At 41.2% G+C, this 20,617-nt stretch overlaps 1 protein-coding gene and 1 non-coding gene across 2 annotated transcripts in view; both read right to left on the bottom strand.

Moving 5' to 3' along the window:
• HSD17B6 (hydroxysteroid 17-beta dehydrogenase 6) overlaps window positions 1–20,615 on the bottom strand; it is a 48,261-nt gene extending 27,646 nt beyond the window's left edge. The window contains exon 1 of the mRNA XM_060657242.2: window positions 20,516–20,615. The gene's annotated coding sequence lies outside the window, so the exon portion shown is untranslated. The remainder of the gene's footprint in view (window positions 1–20,515) is intronic.
• Window positions 10,650–10,755, bottom strand: LOC132660425 (U6 spliceosomal RNA). Its single transcript, XR_009601776.1, has one exon. It is a non-coding gene; the product is annotated as a U6 spliceosomal RNA (small nuclear RNA).
• Window positions 20,616–20,617: the final 2 nt, after the last annotated feature.

Genomic DNA, 20,617 nt, shown 5'->3' with positions numbered 1-20,617 from the left:
TGTGAACAAAGATTAAACATTTACTTTCTCTCCCTACCCAATCCCTCCAAAAACTCTTGAGTATTCTTTTCATGACAAAATAACTAGCTATTTACATAAATTCAGTGAGAATCTGTTCTCCTTTTAACAGGACACAGTTAGAAACATTGGTTATATTACCAAAACTTTAACTGGAATGTCATATTTTTTTAACATTTTTTTAATTTTATTTTTTAAGAGACAGAGAGAGACAGAGTGCAAGTAGGGAAAGGGCAGAGAGAGAGGGAGACGCAGAATCTAAAGCAGGCTCCAGGCTCTGAGCTGTCAGCACATAGCCCCATATACGGCTCAAAACCACGAATGTGAGATCAGGACCTGAGCCGAAGTCAGACGCTCAACAGACTGAGCCACTCAGATGCTCCCGGAATGTCGTATTTTTTTTTTTTTTTTTTTTTTTCATTTATTTTTGGGACAGAGAGAGACAGAGCATGAACGGGGGAGGGGCAGAAAGAGAGGGAGACACAGAGTCGGAAACAGGCTCCAGGCTCCGAGCCATCAGCCCAGAGCCTGACGCGGGGCTCGAACTCACGGACCGCGAGATCGTGACCTGGCTGAAGTCGGACGCTTAACCGACTGCGCCACCCAGGCGCCCCCCGGAATGTCGTATTTTAAAGAGATGGGCAAGGACTCCAAAATGACTAGACAGTTTGAAGGAACAAAGGGTAACTTTACAGAGTCAATAAAGACCCTTAAACAAAATCAACGTGGCACCTTGCTTACAAGTTTCCAGCAAAGCAATTTTACAAAGAGCCTGTATAGTCACTCACTATTCATTCTTGCTGCACTTACATAAATAATCAGGCAAAGTTTAATGCAAACAAATTATTTTTACTATTTAAAAAATGAGGGTAGTTTTGGAGAGAGGAAATTATGCTTACATCTTTGTCTGTAACCAGATTCTAATCTGGTTAATTGTCTTTGAGGTTCTGTTATATACCTGTAAATTGGACTGGATCCTAAATTCTTCTAGTCTCCTCAAAAATCTGGCTACAACTCTCCAAATTAATGTTTCCAACTTTCTCCCACCCTTCTGGTTTGGAACAGGTAAGAGAAAAGAGAAAAACAGGTAAAAGAAAAAGAAAAGAGAAAAGTTCAAACTGCCTTTGAACCTCCTTAGAAGTGACTACATCACATCCTCTTTGCTACCCAGATGGCAGCCAAACTTCAGGGAATTAAACGTTGGACATGTATCTCATAGCTGAATAAGGTCCCACCTAGGCGCTGGAGACTTCCAAATCAAAGTGACTAGGAAGAGAAGTAGCTGACATTGAGGTAGACTGCTTCCTGCCAAGATGCCAGATCAAGACTTCATACTTTAAATACAAAACCCTTTCTTCTTCCCTTTCTTTCCTTTACTCTGGCACTCACCTGGAAAGACAACACTATCATCCACATCTCCTGGGCCATGGCTAGGAGTGAAACCTTTGCCTTTCAGACTACTGGATTTGTCATCAAAATCTCCTACTTGTCCATTTACAGTGCCTCCTTAGTGGAATTGGTTTGTGCCTTGTCAGGGTTTGCCTTTGTCCGTGGTAGTTATCATTATCCATGGGGCTACAATGCCTAGATAGCTGGCACACAGCTGGGCAATGCCTCTTAGGTTATCTGTGTCCCTAAATTTTCACAAGTGAAACAAGACATCTCATTGGTCAGTTTCCTTGGACTGTCATTACCAAATTAGAAAAAACCTACCCGGAGGCATTCATGTCTTAGGACTCACTTTTTTTGGAGGGCCATACTTTCCTGTTTAGGAGTAAATATAAATGAGAATATGATCAGAAACTTCTCCCTAACTCTTGAAGATATTGCAGAATTTTGCTAAAACAATAGCTGCCCAACAAGGATCCTTAGACTCTCTAGTCAAAGTTGTTCTTCATAATAGGATAGCCCTTGATATGTTAGCTGAACAAGGTGTCTCTGCTGTGGCCAACACCACTTGCTATACCTGGATTAATACTTCTGGGAAGGTTAAAACTCAGTTACATAAGATCACTGAATAAGCCACTTGGCTCAAAAAGGTGACTCCTTCCATTGGGTCTTTGTTTGATTTATTTGATTTTGATTGGTTTGGATCTTGGGGACCATGGCTTCAAAGTACACTTCAAACACTGGGAATTATAATAATCATAATAATCTCCCCGGTGTGTTGTATTCTCTCAAAAGTTTTAAATGCGGGGCACCTGGGTGGGTCAGTCAGTTAAGCACCGACTTCGGCTCAGGTCATGATCTCACAGTTTGTGAGTTTGAGCCCCACATCGGGCTCTGTGCTGACAGCTCAGAGCCTGGAGCCTGTGTCTCCCTCTCTCTCCCCTCTTCCCCTGCTCATGCTCTGCCTTGCTCTCCTTCAAAAATAAACAAACATTAAAAAAAAAAAAAGTTTTAAATGTATGTTCACAGCCACTGACCACCAACCAAATGATCTCCTTAAGACTAGAACATCAGAAAAAGAACAAAGAGGATAACTGACTCAAAAATTGTGAACCTGAAGTTGTAACTTGTGGATATCTCAGATTAGGCAAAAACACGTCATGACCTTTGAATAACAAAAGATCAACAAAAGCTGTTTTAAAAAGAAAACGGGGGCACCTGGGTGGCTCAGTTGGTTAGGTATCCAGCTCTTGATTTCAGCTTAGGTCATGATCTCATGGTTCGTGAGTTTGAGCCCATAGGGCTACGCGAGGACAGCTTGGAACTTGCTTGGGAATCTCTCCTCTTTCTCTCTGCCCCTCCCCTACTCATGCATGTGCACAAGGCTCTCTTTCTTTCTCAAAACAAAATAAACATTAACAAAAAAAAAAAAAAAAAAAAGAAAGAAAGAAAGAAAGAAAGAAGGAAAAGAAAAGACAAAACCACAAGGACACCTGGGGTGGCTCAGGGGGGCAACCGACTCTTGATCTCAGCTCAGGTCTTGATCACAGGGTCATGAGTTCAAGCTCCACTTTGTTCCTGAGTTCAAGTACCATGCCCAGCATGGAGCCTAATAAATAGACAGACAGACAGAAAGAAAGAAAGAAAGAAAGAAAGAAAGAAAGAAAGAAAGAAAGAAAGAAAGAAAGAAAGAAAACCACAGGCCCAAAATGGTGTCGCATAGGTCAAGTCCCCAAACCAGGGCTTAATACTTAATTTAATTGTAATTTCATCCTCCCCGAGAAATACAGGCTCAACCAGTGAGTCAGGAATTTTGCAATCAGCACCTATGAGCCTGCCACTTGGGCCTTTTCCATCCCCCAAAGGAAAATGGGGTAATTTGCATGGTAAGATCCTTTATTCTTCCCCCTAAGGGAAAGCAACCTTGCCTAGAACAATCCTTTTCTTTTACTAACAACTTTCTTGCTTTACTCTCCTTCCTATAAAAACCTCCCATTTTGTATAACTCCTCAGAGCTCCCCTCTACTTGCTAAATGGGATGATGCCTGATTCATGAATCATTTAATAAAGTCAATTAGATCTTCAAATTTACTGGGTTGAATTTTGTTTTTTAAAAGCTATGAAAACTACAGAATGGTAGCTGAGAGTGGTGCTAATTCTTTAAATTTTTATCATATCTCAAAAAAAATTTTTTTATCATGTCTCACTTAAACTGAGAGTCTGATCAAGAGGGGGTAATTTTAAAAAGAAAACCACAGGCCCCAAATGGAGTCACTTATGTTAAGGCCCCATGTCTGTGAAAGGGCGGGCCTACGCCGGCGGACTCCATCTTGTTCTGTGTCCTTCACCTTGACCACACCTCCTCCCCTTGAGTAACCCCCCCCCCTCACCTGCCTAACAGGATTCGGACCCTTCCCCAGGACCCTTCCCCAGCCAATCGGCTGAGGCCATAGCCATTACCTCACCAACTGCCCCTAGTCCCCAAAAAAACCTTTGTCCTTTTGAAACTCGCCCTCTCTCCCCTGTATCTCACCGCTGCGTCGGTGCAGGTAGGGGATTGAGCTCGAGCTAGCTCGAATAAAGGCTCTTTTGCTTTTACATCGGACGCGGCTCCCTGGCGGTATTTGGGGATCACGAATTCTGGGCATAACATCTGTATACCAAGATTTAATACCTAAGCTAACTACAGTTTCAACCTCCCTGGGAATGTAACTTTAACCAGCCAAAATTGAATTTCCTGGTCAACATTAGGAGATAATCCCCCATAGACTCTTTCCCCTTAGGAGGGCAATCCTGCCTAAATAATACATTCCTTGCTAATAATTTTTTTTTTAAATGCACTCTCACTGCCTTTAGAAATCTTTCTTTTTCCAAGGAAACAGCTCAGTACAGCTCTCCTCTACTTGCTAAATGGGATACTACCCAATTCATGAATCATTTAATAAAATCAATTAGATCCTCAAATTTACTCAGTTGAATTTTGTTTTTTAACAAATCAAGTTAGAAAACTTATTGTTTCTCAAACTTACCAGTGTATTTCTGCCTCTGGGGTATTGCTCTTGCTATTTCCTCTACTTGTTCATTGAAACAGACATTTATTAAATGTGTGCCATGCCCTGGGTAAGCACTGAGGATACACAGATGAGTAGAAGAGTACCAGAGTGCCAATCCTTAAGAAGCTCGCAGAACTAGTAGGGGATGTAGAAATAGAAACAAATTATTTTTTAAATAAACATGAGGTTGTCTTCAAGATGACATGTTTTTTTTTAATGTTTATTCATTTTTGTGAGAGAGAGAGCGCACACACAACAAAAGAGAGAGCATGAGTGGGGGAGGGGCAGAGAGAGGGGAACAGAGAATCAGAAGCAGGCTCTGCTTTGACAGCAGCAAGCACGATGTAGGGCTCGAATTCACTAACCATGAGATCATGACCTGAGCCAAAGTCGAATGCTCAACCAACTGAGCCACCCAGGTACCCCAAAATAGAAACAAATTATTAAGAAAATGTGGAGAAGACAACAAGAGAAAGCACCTATTTTTGACAAAGGATTAAGGGAAGACATATTGTTAGAGGTGAACGGAAGCTCAGCACACAAAGCAGAAGGACAAGAAGGATACCCCAGGCAGCAGGAACAGGATGTAAGAAGGCAAAGAGGTTTATAAGGCTAGAGGCCATGGAATAGCAAGAGACAATGCTGGAAAAAAATAGGTAGGGACCTGATCAGGAAAGCTGTTGGATGGCATGCTAAAAAATGTAGATTGTGTCCTACATTTTCTTATCCATACATTCAATAAGCATTTATTGAGCACCCACTATGTGCCAGGCACTGCATTAAGTGCTCACTCCTCATTCACTGCTGGTGAAAACATAAAATGGTGCAGTTGCTTTGGAACCTTGAAAACATTATGCTCAGTGAAAGAAATCAGCTGCAAAAGACTACATATTGTACAATATGATTCAATTTACATGAAATTTCCAGAAGAGGCAAATCTATAGAGACAAAGAGTAGGTGAGTAGCTGCCTAGGGATGAGTTGAAGGAATTTGGAGGAAATGGGGGGTGAATGCTAGAGTAAGGGAATTCTTTTTAGGATGATAAAAATACTCTAAAATTGATTTTGGTGATGATCACACAACCCTGTGAATATATTAAGAGCAACTGAATTGTATACTTTAAATGTATGAACTAAATATGTGAATTATATCTTAATAAAGCTTTTAAATAAGTAAAACAGGGGAGCCTCGGTGGCTCAGTTGGTTAAGTGTCTGACTGTTGATTTTAGCTCAGGTCATGATCTCACGGTGGTGAGATGGGGCCCCACGTTGGACTCCACGCTAAGCATGGAGCCAGCTTGGATTCTCTCTCTCCCTCTGCCCCTCCCCTGCTCGTGTGTGTGCACTCACTGTAAGTAAGTGAGTAAGTAAGTAAATAAATAAAATAAACGATAGACATAATAAACATGTTAGAAGAGTGTATGCACTTTGGAAAAAATAGGAAGAGCAGAATAAAGGGCATCAAGAGTACTGGAGGAAGGATAGTTTGCAGCATTAAATACAGTGGTCAGAGTAGGCCTCATGGAGAAAGCAACATCTGAACGAAGACATGCAGATGAAAGAGTTGGCCATGCAGTGGGTTTGAGGAGGAAGGGAGGACTTAGAATATACAAGAGGCAGATGTCCTAGGACCTAGTGATTAGATGGGGGAGTCCTAGGATGACTTCCAGTTTCAAATCCCTGGAATGCAAAGACGGTTCAACATATACAGCAGATCCTAGACTCCACCAAAAAACTGTTGGAACTAATAAACAAATTCAGTAAAATTGCAGGATAAAAAAAATCAACATATAAAAATCAGTTGCATTTCTATGCACTAATAATGAACTACCTGAAAAAGAAATAAAGAAAACAAACTCACTTTACAATATCATCAAAAACAATAAAATACTTAGGAATAAATTTAAGCAAAGAGGTAAAAGATCTGTACAATGAAAACCATAAGACTTTGATGAAAGAAATAGAATACACAAATAAATGGACAGACATCCCATGTTCATGGATCAGAAGAATTAATATTGTTGGGGCACCTGGCTGGCTCAGTCAGAAGAGCATGTAACTCTTGGTCTGGGGGTCATGAGTCTGAGCTCCACATTGGGTGTAGAGATTGCTTAAAGCAATAAATTAAAAAAAAAAAAAAAAAAAGAATATTGTTGGAATGCCCATACTACCCAAAACCATCTACAGATTAAAGGCAATCCCTATCAAAAACAAAAACAAAAAAATAAAAAAATAAATAAATAAATGCAATCCCTATCAAAATTCTAATGGCATTTTCACAGAAGTAGAAAAAAGAATCCTAAAATTCTTAGGGAAGCACAAGAGACCCCTAAATAGCCAATGTAATTCTGAGAAAGAAGAACAAAGTTGGAGGCATCACACGTCCTGATTTCAAACTATCCTACAAAGCTATGGTAATCAAAGATGCATGTTACTGGCATAAAAACAGACATATAGATCAATGGAACAGAATCAATGGCCCAGAAACAAAGCCACATACATACAGTCAATATATACATATATATATATATATATATATATATATATATATATATATATATATATACAGGAGCCAAAAAGACAAGAAATAACAAGCGTTGGCAAGGATGGGGAACAACCCGAATGAGGCTGAGAGGAGAAAAGGCAAAGTCTTCTCTGGGAGAAGTCTCAAGGAGATGAGCAATACTGAGGGCTGGGTTCTGCTAAGTAAGTGTTTTCACTGAGCTACCTCCTTGGGCTGGAGATGACTGAGTCCAAACATGACTCTATAGGTGTTTCCCCTGAGCCTTTTCTTTACCAACGGTGCAGTCATTGACCCATTCTATCCTGGAGACTTGGTCCTGAGACTATCTACATGAACTATATAGAGGTCAGAGGTCACTCTGGCCACTTCCCAGCCTGAGATTTCCTTCCTCCTCTCCCCATTTAGAGTGAGCTCTTCTCCAAGGGAAGTTATTTATATTTGTGAATGGGGCAATGTAAGTATGAGGAAAAAGGAGAAGCTAGGGGAAGAGGAAACAAAGGTGTAAGGAGGGTGTGGGGAAGTAGGCCATGTCCAGGGGCTCCAGGAAAGCAGAGATGGTTTAATCTCTGCCTAAGCACCCACTAGGGTGTCCCTCCTTTGTTCCTCCCTCCCAATTATCAGTCTCCAGATTCCATTCCCCAGCCCAGGTCTTAGTGACAGGGCCCCAAGGGGAAAGCAGGAGGGTTTGGAGCCCAAGAATTGACCTTTCTGGTTGCCTGGGGATCTGGGTAAATATAGGGTCCCTAACCACTGGCATGGATATTAGAAATGTAAATATCAACTACTGCCCCTGATTGGTTTCTCTGCAACCCAGAAACCCAAAAGCAACTAGCCATGATACTCTGTCATCTATCCCTCAGTAGAGCAACCATAAAAACCTGATACAGGTGTGAAAAGGAGGGAAGATTAGCAATCCTCAGTGTTAGGCTGTCTGCTAAACTGGGCTTCCCTAACCAGCCATTGTGTTTGTTGTGTGCCAAAGACTCTCACATATAAATCTGGAGATGTTTCAGACTTCCGTGATTTTCCTCTTTAGCAACAGTGCAGAATGTATTTCATTTGTCAGAACACTAGTTGATATCAATGAGACTACCTGGCTAATTCCCTGCCTACTTTTCCTTTTCTTCCTTTCCAAGAATCTCTCTGCATGAGCTCCTCTGCCCCCAACCCTAATTTTGTGGACACCATAAAATCATGAGCATGGATTCTGAGGCCAGATTACCTCGGTTCAAATCCAGACTTTATTATTTACTTGTTGTGTGGCTTGGGGCAAGTGGATTAACCTCTCTGTACCTGGCTGCACATCTTCAAAATGGGAAAAGTACAGCTCAGTGATTTGTTGAAAGAGTTAAATGAGTTAACACAAAAAAACACTGTATTATTGTTAGATATTATTAGTATTATTTTGGTTGCTGCTGCTTTATCAGTGCCATTCTAGGCCTTTCTCTATAAGCCCTACCTCTTCCTCCAGAATTCAAAAGAAGATTTCACCATGGGAACTCAAACTGTCTGGTGCATTCAGCCACCACTTTTTCATAGTATGTGAAACTCCATGTATTGCAACGTCCTTAATCATTTCTATCAGCTCTTTATCACCATACTGGACCATGCTAGTTCACCCTGACTTTCTTCAATCTCAAGCAGAGGATCTATCTCTCTGCAATATAGTGCACGGCAAAATAAGAGGCAGCCTTTATTCCCTTCTTTCAAATCTTCAGACCTGGGTTTGTCTATAAACTCCAATCAGTCTAGTCATTGATCCTAAGAGCAAATCTATAATCAGTACATGGATTCATGGACTGATCCCCACAACATTCTTTCTTCCCCTATTGGACATACAGACTAGATGTCAGTCAAGCCAATAAATGTTTATCATTATAGATGCCACTATGCACCCACCATAACGTTTTAACTGAAAAAAAGCTGACAATGTCAAGTGTTGGCAAGAATATAGACAAGCAAGCATTCCCAGTGAAAGAGTAAATTGATTCAATCAATTGAAAAAAAATGGTTTGCCCTTATCTACCCAAGATAAAGATCCACCTTCTTATACTAAAAGATTCCACTTTTAGGTACATAATAACGATGGCAACAAAATATGTGCATATGTGCATCATAAGATGTGTTCATAGCAGCATTATGCGTAATAGCCAAAAGCTGAAAACAACCCAAATATGCACCAACAATAGAATGGATAAATAAGTTGAAATATGTTCACACAACAGAATGCTATACAGTGACAAAAATGAACAAACTACAGTTATACACAATTAGATGAACGAATCTCACAAATATAATATTGTGACACAAAAGAACTTCGTGTAGATTCCACCTACCCAAAGTTATAAATAGGAAAAGTAATCTATGTTGCTACCCATCAGATTCATGGTTACCCTTGAGGAAGAGAGTGGGGTCAGAGATTGAGGGAGGTATTAGGGGGTTGTCTGCAGTGCTGGTTAATGTTCTATTGCTTGACCTGTGTGGCTATAACTTAAGTATTAATTTTGTGAAAATTCACTGAACCATCCACTTTTGATCTGCATGTTGACTCAAATTAGAAAAATAAAAATACTTCTAAAAAAAAAGAACAAAGAAAAAGAAAAATACTTTTTTTTTTTAATTTTTTTTTAACGTTTTATTTATTTTTGAGACAGAGAGAGACAGAGCATGAACGGGGGAGGGGCAGAGAGAGAGGGAGACACAGAATCGGAAGCAGGCTCCAGGCTCTGAGCCATCAGCCCAGAGCCCAACGCGGGGCTCGAACCCACGGACCGTGAGATCGTGACCTGAGCTGAAGTCGGACGCTTAACCGACTGAGCCACCCAGGCGCCCCAAAAAAATACTTCTTTAATCAAAAGAAAAGAAAAGAAAAGAAAAAAAAAAGATGGGTGCCTGGGTGGCTCAGTCTGTTGAACACCTGACTTCATCTCAGGTCATAATCTCACAGTTCATGAGTTCAAGCTCCACATAGGGCTCTCTGCTGTCAGGGAGGAGCCTGGTTGGGATTCTCTGTCTCCCTCTCCCTCTTTGTGCTCTCTCTCTCTCTGTCAAAAATAAATAAACATTAAAAAAAAGAAAGAAAGAAAAAAGTCTGAGGCAAATCACTTCTGCATTTGCTTGCAAAATTCTTAACAAGAGCAACGTGCATCTGTACAGTGTGGAAGACCCCACATAATAAATCCTGTCATGCATTTAGTACTAGGAGAGACTTTGTCTTTTCTAAGTAAATAGTATGCTACTGATTATTTTTAAATTACCTAGTTCTTGGTATTATCTTAGAAGTTCAAAGCCAAATTTAATGTTCATAGTTAATTCTCTTAGTCTTTTTTAAATTCATTTTTAATTAATTAATTTTTTAGAGACGGACAAAGAGTGCAAGCGGGGCAGGGGAAGCAGGAGGGGGAAGGTTAGGGAGGGAGGGAGAGAGAGAGAGAGAGAGAGAGAGAGAATTCCAAACAGGCTCCACACCCAGCATGGAGCCCAACAGGGGGCTCAATCCCACCACCTTGGGATCATGACCTGAGCCAAAATCAAGAGTCAGATGCTCAACCGACTGAGCTGATCAGAAGCCCCTCTCTTAGCCTCTGTAGACAGCATTTTTTCCTCTCTCTTCTATCACTTTGATTTTCTATTTCTTTTTGTACTCCTATTTGCATTTTTTTTTTTTTAATACGGAACCCTTCACAAATTTGCGTTTCATCCTTGTGCAGGGGCCATGCTAATCCTCTCCGTATCATTCCAATTTTAGTATATGTGCTGCCAAGCGAGCACTCAATTTCCATTTTAATATCCTTAGTGTATATGTGTCTTTTACTTTAGGTTACCTCTAACTCTTTTTGAAGATGTTCCATATGTCCAAGAATAAATTTTAACATTCTCCAGTCTCAGCCTCATTCCAAAAAGTGACTTAAGTTCTGCCAAATGGGAAAAAATTAGCAAATACTCCAGCAAAAGGCATTTTTTTTTAATATCACACTTCATTTCATATCATTATATAAGATCCCACAAAGAGAAGGAAAAATGTTACCTGAGGAATTCTTGTTTGGGATTATACGTCAGATTTCAAACACTTCTTGTTTAACAGCCTTTGGAATTTTCCTTCTTCTCTGCTCTCCACTGAACAAGTGGGAAGTAATAATGTAACTATTAAACCCTGTTTACTGGCCAAGTGAGGGAGGGAGGGAGAGAGAGAGGGGGTGAGAAAAAGAGAGACAGAGGGAGAAAGAGAAAAGAAAAAGAAAGAAAGAAAGAAAGAAAGAAAGAAAGAAAGAAAGAAAGAAAATTTCACCACTCCCCACTGCTAAGAGCTTGCTTGCAATGGGAAATGGGGTGGGGTTGTTGGGGGTGGGGTTAGGGCAGGACCCAAACTAGACTACCAAACTTTAGCAACACAATTCTCACGATTTAATTAGAGAAGGCCCCTTTTGCTTACCCACAGTTTCACAAACTTACCCCACAGCTACCACGTTAACTATGAAAGAGTTGATTTTCACCAGTGTCAAGAAACCCAGTTTATGGAGCATACCCAGAGGTTCCTATTTGCAAGTATAAAACCATCCTCAACTTTTAAACAATACTTTCCCAAACAACAAAGAAATGAAGATTTAAAAGCAGAAACAAAAAGGTGATGAAATTTTCTTCAGGAATCAAAGCTGAAAGATCTTTTAAGAAAATGAAAAATTGGGGGGCACTTGGGTGGCTCAGGCAGTTAAGCATCCTACTTCTTGATTTGGGTTCAGGTCATGATCTCATGGTTTGTAAAATCTAGCCCCAGGTCAGAATTCTCTTTCTTCCTCTCTCTGTGCTCCTCCCCAGCTCTCATTTTCTCCCTCTCTCAAAAATAAATAAATAAACTTTTTTTTTTTTTTTTTTAATAAAAGGAGGGGTGCCTGGGTGGCTCAGTCAGTTAGGCGTCCAACTACGACTCAAGTCATGTCCTGCAGTTCATGAGTTCAAGCCCCATATGGGGCTCTGTGCTGACAGCTCAGAATCTGAAGCCCGCTTTGGATTCTATGTCTCCCTCTCTCTCTGCCCCTCCCTCCTTGCACTCTGTCTCTCTCTCTCTCTCTCTCTCAAAAATAAATAAACATGAAAAAAAAATTAAAATAAATAAATAAAAGGATGTAGCAGGATTCTCGCACAGAGTTGTGACACCGAGGCTTTTCTTTCCAGGAAGCAACTTTATTCCTGCCGGCACCACTCAGTCGGGTTCATACCTGAAGAACTGGGCCCCGAAAGTCCCGTGGCATAGTTTTTTATACATTTTCTGTTTCTTTGTCTCCCATATATGGTAACACGCACAAACATGTAGTCTGATTAAGTAGTCTCAGTTTACAAGGTCATGAGGGATGTTGTCACATAGATGCATAGCCATGTTACCTTCAAGTTTTGGGGGGGGGGTTCCCCCTCTTTTCTCTTTTGTTTTCTCTCCTTAGGGAGGGAACCCTACCACAAGGAAAGAAAAAATTGGGACACCTGGCTGGCTCTGATGATAGAGTGTATGACTCTTAATCTTGGGGTTGTGAGTTCCAGCCCCACATTGGGTATAGGGATTACTTAAAATTTTTTAAAAATCTTTAAAAGAAAATTTTGAAAAAATCATTACCAAGACCTCTCCCCACACAGACCCCCTCCCCAACCCAACACACACACACATCACTGACTCAGGAGTCTAGTACTGGAGACTTGAAAGGACTTCATGAATCCCACTGGGCAGTGGCCCCTTCCACTCCCCCATGCTGCCCACCCTCCACCTTCTGCCCTGCTTTCAAAACATCTCCCTCTTGTGGTAAGAGCCCGGGCCACTCTACTCCCTTGGGCCAAGCTGGCAGTTCTCACCAGTGTCATCCTTGCTCAGCTGGAGAATCAGATCTGTTATAACCAAAATGAAAAGCAGAAAGAAAAGAGCTGCCCTGGCCAGCCAGAGTTTCCTGATCCCTTCAGCCCCCACCCTCTGATCTAAGTTGGAATACTAAGATGTAAAAGTCTGCTGGAGTAAGGAAGAGGGGAACCTGACTAATTTAGGCAGAGCCCACTCAGATTGCCCATCTGAGATCAGCTGCTTGAAACCTGGGGTCTCGGCCTTCATACAGTCACACACCCTGCCAAAGAGCTGCAACTGCTTAGTCTTGGGGCCTGCAGCCAGGGTGTGTGTCTGTGTGTGTTAATAACCCCCTTTTTTTTTTTAAAATGATTTCTTTTTTCCTTTTTTTAGAGACAGAGTATGTGTGCAAGTGGGGGCGGCAGAGACGGGGGGGAGAGAGACAGAGAGAGAGAGACAGAGAGAGAGAGAGAGAGAGACAGAGAGAGAGAGAATCCCAAGCAAGCTCCACGCTCAGCACAGAGCCAGATGCAGGCCTCGACCCCATGACCCTGGGATCATGACCTGATCTGAAATCAAGAATGGGACGCTCAACCGACTGAACCACCCAGATGCCCCTGTTAATAACAGCTTTATTGAGATAAAATTCACATACCATACAATTCACCCTTTCAAAGTGTATGGCTCAGTGAGTTTTGGTATATTCACAGGGTATCTAGCTTCAGAACACTCTTCACCCTAAAAAGAAGCCCTGTACTCTTTAGTAGTCACTCACCATTCTTCCCCTCCCTAGCCCCAGGCAACCATTAATCTAATCTCCAGATCTATAGATTTGCCTATTCTGGATATTTCACATAAATGGAATCACACACTATGTGGCCTTTTGTAACTGGCTCCTTTCATTGAACATAATGTTTTCAAGGTTCATCCATATTGTAACATATATCAGTATGCAATACTGTGATTTATAAGAAATATTTTTCACATATGTTTGGTCTTCATCATGTTTCTGGCACACAGCTCCCAAAGCCCTTGAGATTTCCTGAGGGATAAAGAGCAATGGGTACATCTTTCCTTATAATGTTTGACCTTTTGTCCTCAGTCTCTGAAATCACTTCAGAGCCCTGAAAGTAAAAGGGGTGACTTATTCCTAACAAGCCCCTTTCCACCACAACTGGGTTTATGTTAATGAGATGACTTGGCAAGCACTTCCTTGGTTGCCTCAGAAATCAACCAGGAATAGAAGGCTGGAATTTTTAGGGGCGCCTGGGTGGCTGTACTGACAGCTCAGAGCCTAGAGCTTGCTTTGGATTCTGTGTCTCCCTCTCTCTCTGCCCCTCCCCCAATTTCTCTCTCTCTCTCTCTCTCTCTCTCTCTCTCTCAAAATAACTAAACATTTAAAAAAAAAAAAAAAGGTTGGAATTTTTAGTCCCACCTTCAGACCTCCAGGGAGGAGCAAGGGGTTAGAGATAGAGTATAATCACCAACAGCCAATGATTTAATCAACTATGCCTACATAATGAAGCCACCGTAAAACCCAAAGGGGCAGGGTTCAGAGAGCTTCCAGGTTGGTGGACACGTGTAAACTAGATTCAGGAAGATCTGGAGATGGCATGGAAGTTCCATGCCCCTTCCCACATACCTTGTCCTGTGTATCTCTTCTTCTGGTTGTTGATTCATATCCTTTGCAATAAATTGGTAATCTAGTGAGTAAATGGGTTTCCTGGGGTCTGTGAGCAGCTATAGAAAATTAATCAAACCCAAGGAGGGGTTTGGGGGACCCTCTGATTTATAGCCAGTTGGTCAGAAGCACAGGTGATTACCTGGGCTTACGGTTGGCATCTGAAGTGGGGCAGTCTTATGGGATTGAACCCTTAACCCATGGAATCTGATGCTATCTCCAGGTCAATAGTGTCAGAATCGAGCTGAATTGTAGGACATCCAGCTGGTGTCTGAAGAATTGGTTTGGATATGTGGGAACACCCCCCACCCAGATTGGAATTGGTATTAGCACCCTGTCATAACTCTTCCCTCTTGGTTCTTAAGAAATCATGCTCTCCCAGCTCTCCTACTCATTCACATTGTCTTTTACTGGCTTCTCTTCCTCTACCCACTTTTTTTTTTTTTTAAGATTTTATTTTTAAATAATCTGTACACCCAACGTGGGGCTTAAATTCACAACCCCGGGATCAAGAGCCACGTGCTCTACTGACTGAACCAGCCAAGCACCCCCTCCTCTACCCAGTTTTTAAAGTCAATGTCTTTAAGAGTTCTATCGTGGCCTTTCTTCTCTTCTCACTATACACATCCTCAGTCATCACCAGCTTCAACCCTGATCTGAGTGCTAATGACTTGCAAATCTCTGCCTTCAGTCCAGATCACTCCTGAGATCTAGCTCCTCATATCCAAGTGCCTGCTGAACATCTTCCACCTGGGTTCACCCATTCATTTCATAAACAGAATCCCTACTATGTGCTAGGTCCTACCAAATTACCGGAGATAGTAGAGGTGAGTAAAATAGACTTGATATTTGAAGTTTTAGGACTTACAGTCTTAGTAGGAAAAATAGACATTAAATATCTATTCCCACAAATAAATATATAATTACATACTAATGGGGACTATGAAAGAAAAGCATAAGGTGCTTAGGGGGTATCACAGCAGTAACTCAAATTCAACTTTTCAAAACTGAAATAATGACGCCTCACCGCAATCAGATCCTCCTCATTTTCATGTTATTTCCTATCCTAAACGTATTCAACAAGCACTCAAAGAATGCAGTAAGTGCCCGCTAGGTGCCAGACAATCCCCTTCTCTCCAGTTGCCCAAGCCGGAAACCTGAGAAATCAACCTAGACCACTTCCTCATTCCCCACATCCGTTCAATATTAATTCTACCTCCTTAAATCGGTTGTCCACCCAAATTCCTCCATCTCCACTTTACTGCCTTAGTTCAGGCCATAGGTATTCATCACCTAGATTCTAGCAACAGTTTCTGGGGTTGCTCTGCCTGCGGTTGCTCTCTTCCCTCTGATCTGCCCTCCACAAAAACACAACTTTGATTATGCTTCTCCCTGGCTTAAAAGCCTTCCATGGCTCCCCACTGTCTTCTGACCAATCCAAATTCCTATGGGGGAACAAGGCTTGATGTGTTTTCATTTGAATATGCTATTCTTTATTTTCAGCAGTCTGCAAGAAGAAAGCTAGACCCAAAGAATATGTAGTTTTATGACTAATAAGAAAACCCATATAAGACATATATGGGCAGGTTACTTATCAAAAAACTGATGGGTTCACTTACAGTTTAGGTGGAAAAAAATTTAATTTTATCTATGATATCAAATATATAGATTAAAAAACAATTGCAATGTCCCATAACATGTTTTATCAGCTTTGTGGCCATCATTTGCTTTGTGGTTCAAAGAATCACCTCTATAAGATTAAACTAAAACTTTGCCATTAAACAAATATAGTGGTGCTCTTTATTACTTTTCAGTAGTTTATGATAACAAGAGATTGAACCTATCATAATTCAACTTAAATATGACCTTGGCCCCAACTAGATAGTCTCTCTTTACTATGCTCTTGCATCATCAGAACATATTCTCTAATATTCTCTTTCTTACCTTATGAAAGAGGAAGATAACTAGCACAGGAGTGCTTCAAATTTTCAACTTACTTATTTCAACAAGATGATTTACTCCCAAGACTTCTCATCAAATACTGATATGACCAATATTTTATTTTAATTTTAACCAAAGCTGAACAAAAATGGAAGATAAATAATTTTTATTTCCACACTCCCTCACTTGGCATGCAATGCTTTAGCCATGGCTTGCCTCTCAGCCCCATCTCTCACCAGGCCTTCCCTTCAAGTCTGAGCTCTGTCCATATGGAACCACCGGCAGTTTCCTAAAAGTGCCATTCCATTTACAATTTTGTGCCTGTGCTCCCCGTACCAATCTTACCCAAGTCTTAAGGAAAATGCTGATGCCAATAAGACAGCTGGTTTACAAATGTATCTATAACACTTGATTACACTTTTTGATTTGTGTCTCTGGCCCCTACTAGGCTGTAACTTTCTCAGAAACAGAAACCATGCCATTAATTTTCCCCCCAGGACTAGCTAAGTGCCCAGTACAAATGTTCATTAACTGTGCATCTATCTACCAAATAAATCATCTTTTTTTACATGCTAAAAACACCCAGAATAACAATAGGAGTAGAACTGGAAGGAAAATCCAGGAGGTAAGTGTCAAAGTCTGCAAATAACTTGGGGAGACCTGGGACTGATGGGTTACCCAAAGAGGATGACAGTAGATGTAAGTAGTAAAAGTAAACAGGATGGTACCTAGTGTAAGACTTGAAGGACAAAGGGGTTTTGCACCTCTGTGGATGAAAGCACAAGGGGAAACCAACTGAATGGCAATACTGCCTCCCAGTGGCAACTGGGATAAAAACCTCCATACCAGAGCACTTGCACCCAATAGCTTTCTCACACTGAGTGGTTCTGGCCTATGAAGTGTGCCAGGAACCTCTCACTTTATCTCATTTCATTCTCACGACAACCCCTTGTAGAGACACAGCATGTAGCTTAGGGGTTAAAAGCACAGACTGTGGATCCAGGCTATCTGGCTTTCCCACTTACGAGCTAGTGTGAACTTGGACGAAGTATTTAAATTCTCTGCGTATTTCTCAATCTATAAAATAGGGATAATATTAGTATCTACCATATAGGGTTCTTAACGAGGGATAACATTTTTTAAATTTTTTTAATGTTTATTTTTGAGAGAGAGATAGAGCACAAGCAGGGCGTGGCGGGCAGAGAGAGAATGGGAGACACAATCCAAAGCAGGTTCCAGGTTTTAAGCTGTCAGCACAGAGCCTGACACGGGGCTCAAACCCACAAACTGTGAGATCATGACCTAAGCCGAAGTCGGATGCTTAACCGACCGAGCCACCCAGGCGCCCCACAAAGGATAAAAGTTTTTTAACAATTCTATACATTACTCAGTGTTTACCACGATAAGTGTAGTTACCATCTGTCACCAACAGTGTTATTACAATCTTATAGACTATATCCCCTATGCTGTGACTATTTCTGTGACTGAGAATAACTGAGTATAACTGAGAGTTAATACTTCTTAATCCCCTTTATCTATTCCACCCATCCCCTACCCACCTCCTCTCTAGCAACCACCAGTTTGTTCTCTGTGTCTAAGAGTCTGTTTCTTTGTCTTTTTGTTTCTTAGATTCCACATGAGTGAAATCATAAGGTATTTGTCTTTCTGTCTCACTTATCTCACTTAGCGTTATATTCTCTAGGTCCATTCGTGTTGTTGCAAATGGCAAGATCTCATTCTCTTTTATGGCTAATTGCTATTCCATTGTATGGGTCTATAAATATATCACATCTTTACCCATTCATCTATTGGTGGATACTTGGGTTGCCTCCATAACTTTGCTACTGTAAATAATGCTGCAATAAATATAGTGGTGCATATATCTTTTCTAATTAGTGCTTTCATTTTCTTTGGGTAGATACCAAGTAGTGGAATTAACGGATCATGGTATTTCTATTTTTAATTTTTTGAGGAAGTTCCATACTGTTTTCCATAGTAGCTGCATCAATTTACATTTCCACCAGCAATTCACAAAGGTTCTTTTTTCTCTACATCCTTGCCAACACCTATTTTTTCTTCTCTTCTTTATTTTAGCCATTCTTTTTTTTAATACTTTTTTTTAATATTTATCCATTTTTGAGAGAGAGAGAGAGAGAGAGCAGGGGAGGGGCAGAGAGAGAAGGAGACAGAATCCCAAGCAGGCTCCGTGGCATCAGCACAGAGCCCAATGCGGGGCCCGGACCTATGACCCATGAGATCATGACCTGAGCCGAAACCAAGAGTCAGACGCCCAACCGACTGAGCCACCCAGGTGCCCCTATTTTAGCCATTCTGACAGGTGTAAAGTAGAGGGGAAATTCTCAAAAGGGTACTTCACAGCACAGCAAATGTTATATAAATATTAGCTATTATTATTATTCCCTTTTTCCTGATGAGAAAACTAACGTTAAATAAATTGAGCATACAGTAGGAACTCAATAAATATAACTTCCTTTGCTTTTTTTCCCCTTATATCTTGGCCCCTTCAAGTGTTGCATGCCTTAGTGGTCCTGAAATTCAAACAGGGTACCCTCAAATATCCCAAAGAAGTCAATTCCTAAAAGTTAAGTGTTTAAGTGTTGGACTCCATTTCGGCTCAGGTCATGATCTTACAGTGGTGAGATCGAGCCCCATGTCAGGCTCCATGCTGAGCATTGAGCCTGCTTGAGATTCTCTCTCTTCCTCTGCCCCTCTCCCCACCTGCACTGTCTCTCAAAATAAATACACACTAAAAAAAAAAAAAAAAAAAAATTCCAGACACAAGTGGTTCTGGAAAAAAGCACTTTTCACTCTGGAAAAGAGTGAAGACTTTCCCAATAACAAAATTCACCCAAAACAAAATGCATAGGGATTGTAAAAATCAACTAAGATTTGTGCAGGAAACCAGGTTTTAAGGAATATTCAAATAAGTATAGTCTGCCCAGAGTCTGCTTTTGATCACTTTGTCCACAGGAGCTGAGAGACCAGTGATCATTTTCAAGATTAGGCTAATAATAACTTACTAGAGATTCTATTTTCTCCTTTCTCTTCTATCGGTATTGGAAACATAAAATTCATGAAAATAATGGCTTTCAAATGACATATTTTTTGTGATTATAGACTGCCCACCCCAGTCCACATTTGCAATGAGGTGTATCTTTACTAGGTACAACTGATTGGCAGATTTGCACATTAGCAGCAAACAGGCTCCTTTCCTACTCGGAAAGCTCTCCATGATATTGCAAGATCCCTGGGGTGTTCTATTTGAGAGACTGAATATACAAAGAGTAGCCAGATAATATATAAAAACAACAGAATTCTGAGGGTACCCGGCTGGCTCAGTCAGTAGAGCATGCAACTCAGGGTCATGAGTTCTAGCCCAATTTTGGGCACAGAGTTTACTTAAAAAACCAAAAAACAGAACTCTGACCCACAACCTGAACAAGCCTACCCAGGAAACCAATCCCCTTATCTATAATAAACAGCTCAGGAAGCCAGCCTGCTATAAGTCAGACTTACAGAAGTCAGACTGCTGCCTCTAGTGATAGTTTAGGAAGCCAAACCAAAAGCCCTGTAGCAACTGGCCCAAAATGGCCAGGACTTGATTAATAAATGACAGCCTCCCTAGATTTTGTGGCCACTTCCAATTTAGGACCAACCAGAGGAAGCCAAATATGAGCCCCGAATCAGTCACATAGAATGCCCCTGCTCCTAGTTAGTCCAACTACAGCTTTTCCATGCAAACAAGCCTGAAACCTTCTCCCCTCCCCCTCCACTATAAAGCTTTTCCACTCTTCTGCCTGCCTTTGACTCTGCCAAAACTCAAGTGTCTGCAGCTGACCTCCTTGCTATATAGCAAGCTCCGAATAGTCTTTGATTTTCTCATTAGGTTGGTCTTCGTTTATTTCCACATATCGTACCTAATAATTCTATGAAGAATTAATTTTCAAACCCTCTTAAAAAAGATATTGGCTTACATTGTTCAAATGCGTTATTTCTAAGACATTCATACAGTTAGCGGAGAACATCATTTTCTCCTTCATCTTAAGAACCTAGGCTCAAGCGCTCACCTTTCTGCACAGCTTCCGGGAAAGGGGGCAGCTTCCTTCTACCCACAGGGGCGGTGGACCTAGCGTCGGTGCTGATAGGCAGAGACTGCGCCACGCCCAGGC

Source organism: Panthera onca, chromosome B4 (assembly GCF_046562875.1).
Source record: "Panthera onca isolate mPanOnc1 chromosome B4, mPanOnc1 haplotype 2, whole genome shotgun sequence".
Classification (NCBI taxonomy): Eukaryota; Metazoa; Chordata; class Mammalia; order Carnivora; family Felidae; genus Panthera; species Panthera onca.
Note: the sequence above shows the minus strand (reverse complement) of the source record. Positions and strands in the feature narration are given on the sequence as shown.